The sequence below is a fragment of the Oryzias latipes genome, chromosome 3, assembly GCF_053564925.1.
Source record: "Oryzias latipes strain Hd-rR chromosome 3, Olatipes_Hd-rR_3.1".
Taxonomy (NCBI): Eukaryota; Metazoa; Chordata; class Actinopteri; order Beloniformes; family Adrianichthyidae; genus Oryzias; species Oryzias latipes.
In genome coordinates, this window is record NC_136239.1 from 3,406,855 (window position 1) to 3,414,587 (window position 7,733).

General features: G+C 49.0%; 2 long non-coding RNA genes across 3 annotated transcripts; both read right to left on the bottom strand.

The window, feature by feature from the left end:
* Positions 1 to 239: 239 nt before the first annotated feature.
* LOC111947964 (uncharacterized) lies at positions 240 to 5,011 on the bottom strand. 2 transcript variants are annotated; one of them, XR_013655017.1, is made up of 3 exons: positions 4,466 to 5,011; positions 3,745 to 4,178; positions 240 to 487 (listed from the first exon to the last, which is right to left on the bottom strand). It is a non-coding gene; the product is annotated as an uncharacterized LOC111947964 (long non-coding RNA). The 2 variants fall into 2 exon arrangements; XR_013655018.1 differs by lacking the exons at positions 3,745 to 4,178; positions 4,466 to 5,011 and adding an exon at positions 575 to 655.
* Positions 5,012 to 5,083: 72 nt separating this feature from the next.
* LOC144991116 (uncharacterized) lies at positions 5,084 to 5,501 on the bottom strand. The gene is made up of 2 exons (XR_013655019.1): positions 5,419 to 5,501; positions 5,084 to 5,331 (listed from the first exon to the last, which is right to left on the bottom strand). It is a non-coding gene; the product is annotated as an uncharacterized LOC144991116 (long non-coding RNA).
* Between the last annotated feature and the right edge of the window lie 2,232 nt (positions 5,502 to 7,733).

A 7,733-nucleotide genomic window follows, 5' to 3' on the forward strand; every position in this document is an offset into this window, starting at 1 on the left:
CCACATGTTTGCATCAAAGATATTGGTAAACTCCTCTGCCATTTCAGGGAATGACGAGTAGTTGTTTGGAACCTCCAACAGGATGTTGGTCTCTTGTAAATTCGCTCTCTGGCTCAGTAAACCTGTACCAGTATCAGTACCTGGATCTTCTGGGGAACTAGGAGGTCTGAACCTGTCATGACTATAGAACGACTGAGACCCAGATGCTGAAACCCGGAATGAGACACAGGACAGAGATGTCTTGGCGAGAAGGTAGATTTAATATGATGGCCAGACAGGTAGGTAACTGTTACTGGAGGTCCGAGAATGTAACTGCGGCTCGTGGCGTCACTGGTGGAACTGCTCGTTCGGGTCTGGAGTCGGCAGCGTGGGTCCGTCTCGTGAGGCAGCTGGTTCGGCAGAGGCTCGTGGTGAGGATGGAGGGAACAGACCAGAAGAGGAGTCCGGATTACGGCTGCTGTGGGTGACCACTCGTGGCTGAGGTTTCCTGGAGACAGGTAAGACAGCATATGTTAACTACTTGGCTTAAGGCAAGGCAACAAAGCATGAACTTGACGTGAGGCCCAATATGCACCATCAGGGGCAACGGACTGGCGTTGAATGAAGATCCTGGAGCTCCTTAAGAAGGCAGGTGTGTCGATGACGTGAGTGGAAGCAGCTGGGGATAATCAGGAACCAAGGGGGGAGGAGTCTGACAGAGGCACCATGACAGTACCCCCCCCTCAACGACCGCCTCCAGGCGGTCAAAGGCGGCGATCTGGGTGGGCCCGGTAGAAATCCTCAATGAGCGAGGGTCCAAAATGAGAGAGCGGGAAATCCAGGAGCGCTCCTCCGGCCCGTAACCCACCCAGTCGACCAGGAACTGGAATCCGCGACCCCGACGGCGGACATCCAGGATCCGATTGACGTCGTAAGCCGGAGCACCGTCGATGAGCCGGGCGGACGGTGGGCACATAGGACTGTCCAGAACTGGCTTGATCTGGGAAACATGAAATGACGGGTGAACCTTTAGAGCCTTGGGAAGACTGAGTCGGACGCAGGTGGGGTTGATGAGTTTCTCTATGACGTAAGGTCCGATGAATCGTGGAGCCAGTTTCTTGGAGGTGGCTTGGATGGGGATATTACGTGTGGAGAGCCAGACCCTTTGGCCAGGTTGGTACTCGGGTCCCACCACCCTGTGACGGTTGGCGATGCGGCAGTTGCTCTCCTTGGTGCGGAGGAGAGCAGCCTTAGCCTGTGCCCAGATGCGTTGGCACCGCTGGATGTGATGTTGTACGGAAGGCACCGCCAAGTCCAGTTCCTGTGACGGAAACAGAGGTGGTGAGTACCCGAGAGCGGCCTCAAAGGGAGAGAGCCCAGTGGCAGTGGAGGGATGAGCATTATGGGCATACTCAATCCACACGAGATATTGGGACCAGTCCTGCTGGTTCTGTGCCGCCAAGCAGCGGAGAGCTGCCTCCAGTTCCTGGTTCGCTCTCTCCGCTTGGCCGTTGGACTGAGGATGGTAGCCAGATGTGAGGCTGACCGTGGCCCCCAAGGCCGTACAGAAGGCCTTCCAGACCTGAGAAATGAACTGGGGGCCACGGTCAGAGACAATGTCCAGAGGGATGCCATGGTGACGGAAAACCTGCTTGGTCATGATATCAGCAGTTTCGGTGGCAGTGGGTAGTTGAGGGAGCGGAATGAAGTGGGCCATCTTGGAAAATCGATCTATGACTGTGAGTATGACGGTGTTACCTGCTGATGGGGGTAACCCGGTGACAAAGTCCATTGCCAAGTGGGACCAGGGCCGGCTGGGCGTAGGGAGTGGGTGGAGCAACCCCGCCAGAGCCGAGGAGGACGTCTTGGATCGGGCGCAGGTGGTGCACGCCGAGATATACTCCCTAATGTCCTTCTCTATAGACGGCCAATAAAACCTCTTACGAAGTAAATGGAGGGTACGGTGGACCCCCCCATGGCACGCCAGACGAGACGCGTGACCCCAAGTGATGACTTCGGAGCGGAGATGAGCGGGTACAAACAGTGTGCCCCTGGGAGCAGGTGGATGGTCAGAGTCCCCTTCCAGGGCTTGAAGAACCTTGGCCTCGATATCCCAGGTGACACTTCCTATGATGCAGGATGAAGGGAGGATTGATGATAGAGTGTTCTCAGACAGACTGTATTTCCTGGAGAGGGCATCGGGTTTGATGTTGCGGGAGCCTGGTCTGTAGGTTATGGTGAAGTGAAACCGGTCAAAGAAAAGACACCAACGAGCTTGCCTGGAGTGGAGTCTTTTCGCGGAGCGTACGTATGCCAGGTTTTTATGGTCCGTCCAGACGATGAAAGGCTGCTCGGCTCCTTCCAACCAGTGACGCCACTCCTCCAGGGCAAGTTTGATGGCTAAGAGTTCCCGGTTGCCAACGTCGTAATTCTGCTCAGAAGGGGACAGCTTGCGAGAGAAAAATGCACAAGGTTTGAGTTTTCCAGAACTCTCCTCCTTCTGTGAGAGGACAGCGCCCACCCCTGAGTCAGAGGCATCGACCTCAACGATAAATTGCCGTGAGGGGTCAGGTTGGATGAGGATCGGGGCAGAGACAAACAGTTTCTTTAACCTGTCGAAGGCCTGTTGGGCTTTGTTGGACCAGACAAAGGGATGCTTTATGGAAGTGAGGCGTGTAAGGGGAGAAGCAATACTGCTGTAATTGCGTATGAAGCGTCTGTAAAAGTTAGCAAAGCCCAGGAATTGCTGTAGCTTCTTACGGCTGGTTGGAGGTTCCCAGTTGGTAACAGCTTCTATTTTGGATGGATCAGGGCGTATGCAGCCAGCCTCGATAATGTAACCGAGAAACTGTACAGTGGGGGAATGAAATTCGCACTTTTCATGCTTAACGAAAAGCTGATTTTCCAATAGTCTCTCCAACACCAGACGAACGTGATGCTCGTGTTGAGCCAGATCGTGGGAGTAGACAAGAATATCATCTAAATAGACAAAGACGAATCGATTAATGAAGTCCCGAAGGACATCGTTAACTAGCCTTTGGAAAACTGCCGGGGCGTTGGTGAGGCCGAAAGGCATTACTAAATATTCGTAATGCCCTAACGGGGTGTTAAAGGCAGTTTTCCACTCGTCCCCTTCCTTAATTCGGACCAAATGGTAGGCATTGCGGAGATCTAACTTTGTGAATATGCGAGCCTTCTGGACGGAATCAAAAACAGAGGTGATTAATGGCAGTGAGTATTTGTCTTTTACGGTGATTTGATTTAGTTCGCGATAATCAATGCATGGTCGGAGGGACTTGTCTTTTTTCTGCACAAAGAAAAAGCCTGCTCCCACGGGGGAGGAGGAGGGTCGAATGTGCCCCAGGGCGAGGGCTTCCTGTACATAGTTCTCCATGGCTGTCTTTTCTGGTCCAGATAGATTAAACAAATGGCCCTTGGGCAATGGAGCGCCTGGCAACAGGTTTATGGCGCAATCATAAGGTCTATGAGGTGGGAGAGCACTAGCTTTGGTTTTGCAAAATACTGCTTTTAAATCATGATAACAACGAGGAATGTTGGACAAATCGACTTGGCTATGACACTCAGCGTTAGGAGAAGTAACGGAAGGGAGAGCAGAGAGAAGACAATTAGCGAGGCAATATGGGCTCCACTGGATTATAGTCCCTTGAGCCCAATTAAACTGAGGATTATGCAGTTTTAGCCAGGAAAACCCGAGTACTATGGGAGTATGGATGGACTTGGTGATGAGGAAACGGATAGACTCACGATGGTTGCCTGAAGTAATGAGCAGGATGGGTTTGGTGCGGTGGGTGATGCGGGATAAGAGTTGACCGCCTAAACCGGAAGCCTCGATGGGGGTCTCCAGGGGGTCTGTGGGAATCGACAGATCATTAACAAGTTGCTGGTCAATTAAGCTCTGCTCGGCCCCGGAGTCGACCAGGGCCCGTAACTCATGCACATGGAGATCTTGACTTAACTTGACAGGGATTAGTAAAAAATTATTACCGGCCAGGTAGATGTTTGTTAACCCTCGCAGCCTGTCTCCTAGCGAGGGTTCGGGTGTTTAAACGAAGCGGGCAGGAGATGACCCCTTTGCTCCGCAATATAAACAGGCCCCCTCCATGCGCCGTCTGCGGCGTTCCTCTTCAGACAGTCGAGAGTGTCCAACCTGCATAGGCTCGTCTGGAGGTCTAGAGGGGCTGAGGGAGTTGAGAGGGGTGGCGTGAACAGCGTGTGAGAAGTTGGAGGATGAAGTGGTTGCGGCACGCTGGAAAACGGGCCCTCGTTCCCTTTGACGCTCCCACAGGCGAACATCAGAGCGGAGTGCCGCAGAAACCAGTTCCTCAAATGACCGGGCTTCGGGTTGAGAACACAGATGATCCTTAATTTGTTCATTTAAAGACTGGTAAAAGATCCCCTTCAAAGCTGCGTCGGGCCAGCCTGCCTCGACCGCCAGAATACGGAAATCTATAACGTGTTCACTCACCGAGCGGTTACGCTGCCTGAGCGCGAGTAACCGACGGGTTGCTTCATCCTGTTTGCGTGGTTGGTCGAAAATTAACTGGAACTCTCTGAGGAAACGTTCATAAGTGAGGTGGCTTATGGGATTGGAGGAGAGGAAAGCCTGGGCCCACTGGAGGGCTTTATTGCGTAGAGAGTTGACGATCAGTGATATTTTACTGTGATCCGACTGATAATGACGGGGGGCTTGTTGGTAAATCAGCTCGCATTGGAGGAGGAATCCTCCGCAGGCTTCGACGTCACCAGTAAATGGTTCCGGTTGCAGCCGGATGTTTTCGTGAGCGGAGGGTGATCCGGAAACGGAAGTAGCCGAGTTAGCCGTAGCTTGAGCCGTATCTGTTGGAACATGGGAAAAATGTCCGGTTAAATTGTTCAATGTCTGTGTCAAACCGTCCAGGCGATGAAAAAGGTCCTGTTGGGCCGCGGCCATCTGGGATAGGGCGTCGGCCTGGTGTCCAAGCATTATGCCTTGCTGGGATACGGCTAATCTGAGTCCCTCCGGGTCAGCTGGGTCGGGATTATGGCCAGTCCGTTCTGTCAGACCCAGATGCTGAAACCCGGAATGAGACACAGGACAGAGATGTCTTGGCGAGAAGGTAGATTTAATATGATGGCCAGACAGGTAGGTAACTGTTACTGGAGGTCCGAGAATGTAACTGCGGCTCGTGGCGTCACTGGTGGAACTGCTCGTTCGGGTCTGGAGTCGGCAGCGTGGGTCCGTCTCGTGAGGCAGCTGGTTCGGCAGAGGCTCGTGGTGAGGATGGAAGGAACAGACCAGAAGAGGAGTCCGGATTACGGCTGCTGTGGGTGACCACTCGTGGCTGAGGTTTCCTGGAGACAGGTAAGACAGCATATGTTAACTACTTGGCTTAAGGCAAGGCAACAAAGCATGAACTTGACGTGAGGCCCAATATGCACCATCAGGGGCAACGGACTGGCGTTGAATGAAGATCCTGGAGCTCCTTAAGAAGGCAGGTGTGTCGATGACGTGAGTGGAAGCAGCTGGGGATAATCAGGAACCAAGCGGAGAGGAGAGGGGGGAGGAGTCTGACAGAGGCACCATGACAGAACCTGTTGAAAATAAGAAAAAAAAGATATATATTTTATTTTTAGGGTAAGAATGAACAGAGGACTGTTATCAATCATTTGTCTTAATATCATCACATCCTATATTTTATATCTCATAGTATTAGTTTCTTCTGCTGAGGTGAAATCATAAGTACATTCTTGATTATGCAACGCTCCTACAGTGCGATATGTGATTAGCCTGCAAATGGCAAATGCCATTCTGACAAATGACAGTCTCAAAGCAAAAGCTAAAATTTATTTAAAAAAAACAACTTTTTAAACATCTTCAATATGGAAGGATGTTTAAAAAATGCTTTGACACCAGGCTCTGATTGATAATAACACATAAAACAAAAGGATCTGATCGTTGTGAGAATATCGACTCTTCTGTTGGAGATGTAAACAAAATCCAAGGTACTATCTTATTAGACTGTGACTCACAATTTGGGCTTTAAAGTGTGGAAGTAGAAGAGCTAAAAATAGAATTTTTGAAATGGACAAGAATACAACTAATTAGTCTACAAAATATTGCGAATTAAAAAAAAATAGCATGCTTTATTTTTTGAAACATTTGTTAATAATATGAACAATACTAATGATATTAAAGAAAGGGGATAAAAGAAAATATATAATTACCAGTGCAAAATCTGACAAACTTTCTCAATCGGAGTTCAGTCTTCTTTCTTTTTCGGCTTTTCCCATCAGGGGTCGCCACAGCGAATCATCCTTTTCCACCTCACTCTATCATGAACATCGTCTACCCTAACATTAGCCAACTTCATGTCCTCTGTTAAGACATCCATATATCTCCTCTTTGGCCGTCCTCTTGCCCTCCTGCCAGGTAGTTCCAACATCCTTCTACCAATATATCCACTATCCCTCCTCTGAACATGTCCAAACCATCTCAGTCGGAGTTCAGTGCCGTTCCTTAAGAACCTCTTGAGGAAATCAAGAACCTGACTTTCTTTTTTGTTGAGGGTTTGATGTTCAAGCATGCCAATAACCTTCCTGGGAATAGGAATAAGACTGGAAAACACCTCATCCAATTCTCCGAGGGGCAGATTTAGCTCTTGGAGAACATTACTCCAGCACTGCTATATATATATGCAGGATCCTGGATTAGTTCTTTATGTTCCACTTCAAGTGAAGTCTTCTGCATGTTAGTTTCTGTTGCGAAACATTTGACATCATGGGGCTCCAGGAAATCCAGCCATTCCTCTGTTGCGGCGACAGATTTAAAGTCCTTAATAGCCTGCTCAGCAACTTATTTTTCTTCTCACAGAAAATGCAGAGAGCAGCTCATTCTCCGTGACTTTGAGTCCCAGACAGAAACGGCTTGGGTAGTGCATTTGGACTTTGGCCATATTTTCCCTATTATCCTTCATGTCATGTCTTATTACGTGTATTTTAATCATATTTCCAGAGGTGCACTTCATGACAAAGGTTTCCCAGTACCCAATGAGTGCATCACGCAGAACTCCACCATTGTCTTCACCTTTTTCAGTGGCACCATTGGGCTGGACCATCTCAATCTCCAGCAGCCACTTATTAAAATATACAAGTCCATTAATGAAGGCAGCATTTAGTTCTTGGAAAACATTTACGCTGTGAAGCCTTAATCTAGTGGTTTTCGGTGGTTGGCAGGGTTCCTTAACTGCTACTGAACGTTCTACCTGAAGCGGATCCATTGTTGGTGTCATCCAACTCATGAAAGTCATCATAAATGAAAGCACGTCCAGCCACTACCTCTTCGTCTTCTGAGACTGATGCTTGTGCTACAAAAATGACATCCTCCTCTTTATCCTTGTCATGCTCTGCTGATAAACAAGAAACACAAGTAAGGTTTTCTGTATTGGTATTTGGGAAAGTAGTGTCTTGAAATGTTGCTTGCATCAAAGGGGTCCATGTACAGTTGTTTCTGTATGAGCAGTTCGATGTTCAGATGCATGCAGATTTCAAACATTTTCTGAACCAAAATTGGAGACAACCCCGAATACTGATATCAAAAACATCCACATCTCCAAGCCTGCTTTTTCCATTTGGGAAAAAAAGTTTACATCTGTGAATTCTGTTTGCATTTGACTTTTGGTTGAGCTTTGAGATTTGCTTTTAAGTTGCACAAAGCACAGTGTGATGACTGGTCACTCTTGTGCTGTGTATATGTA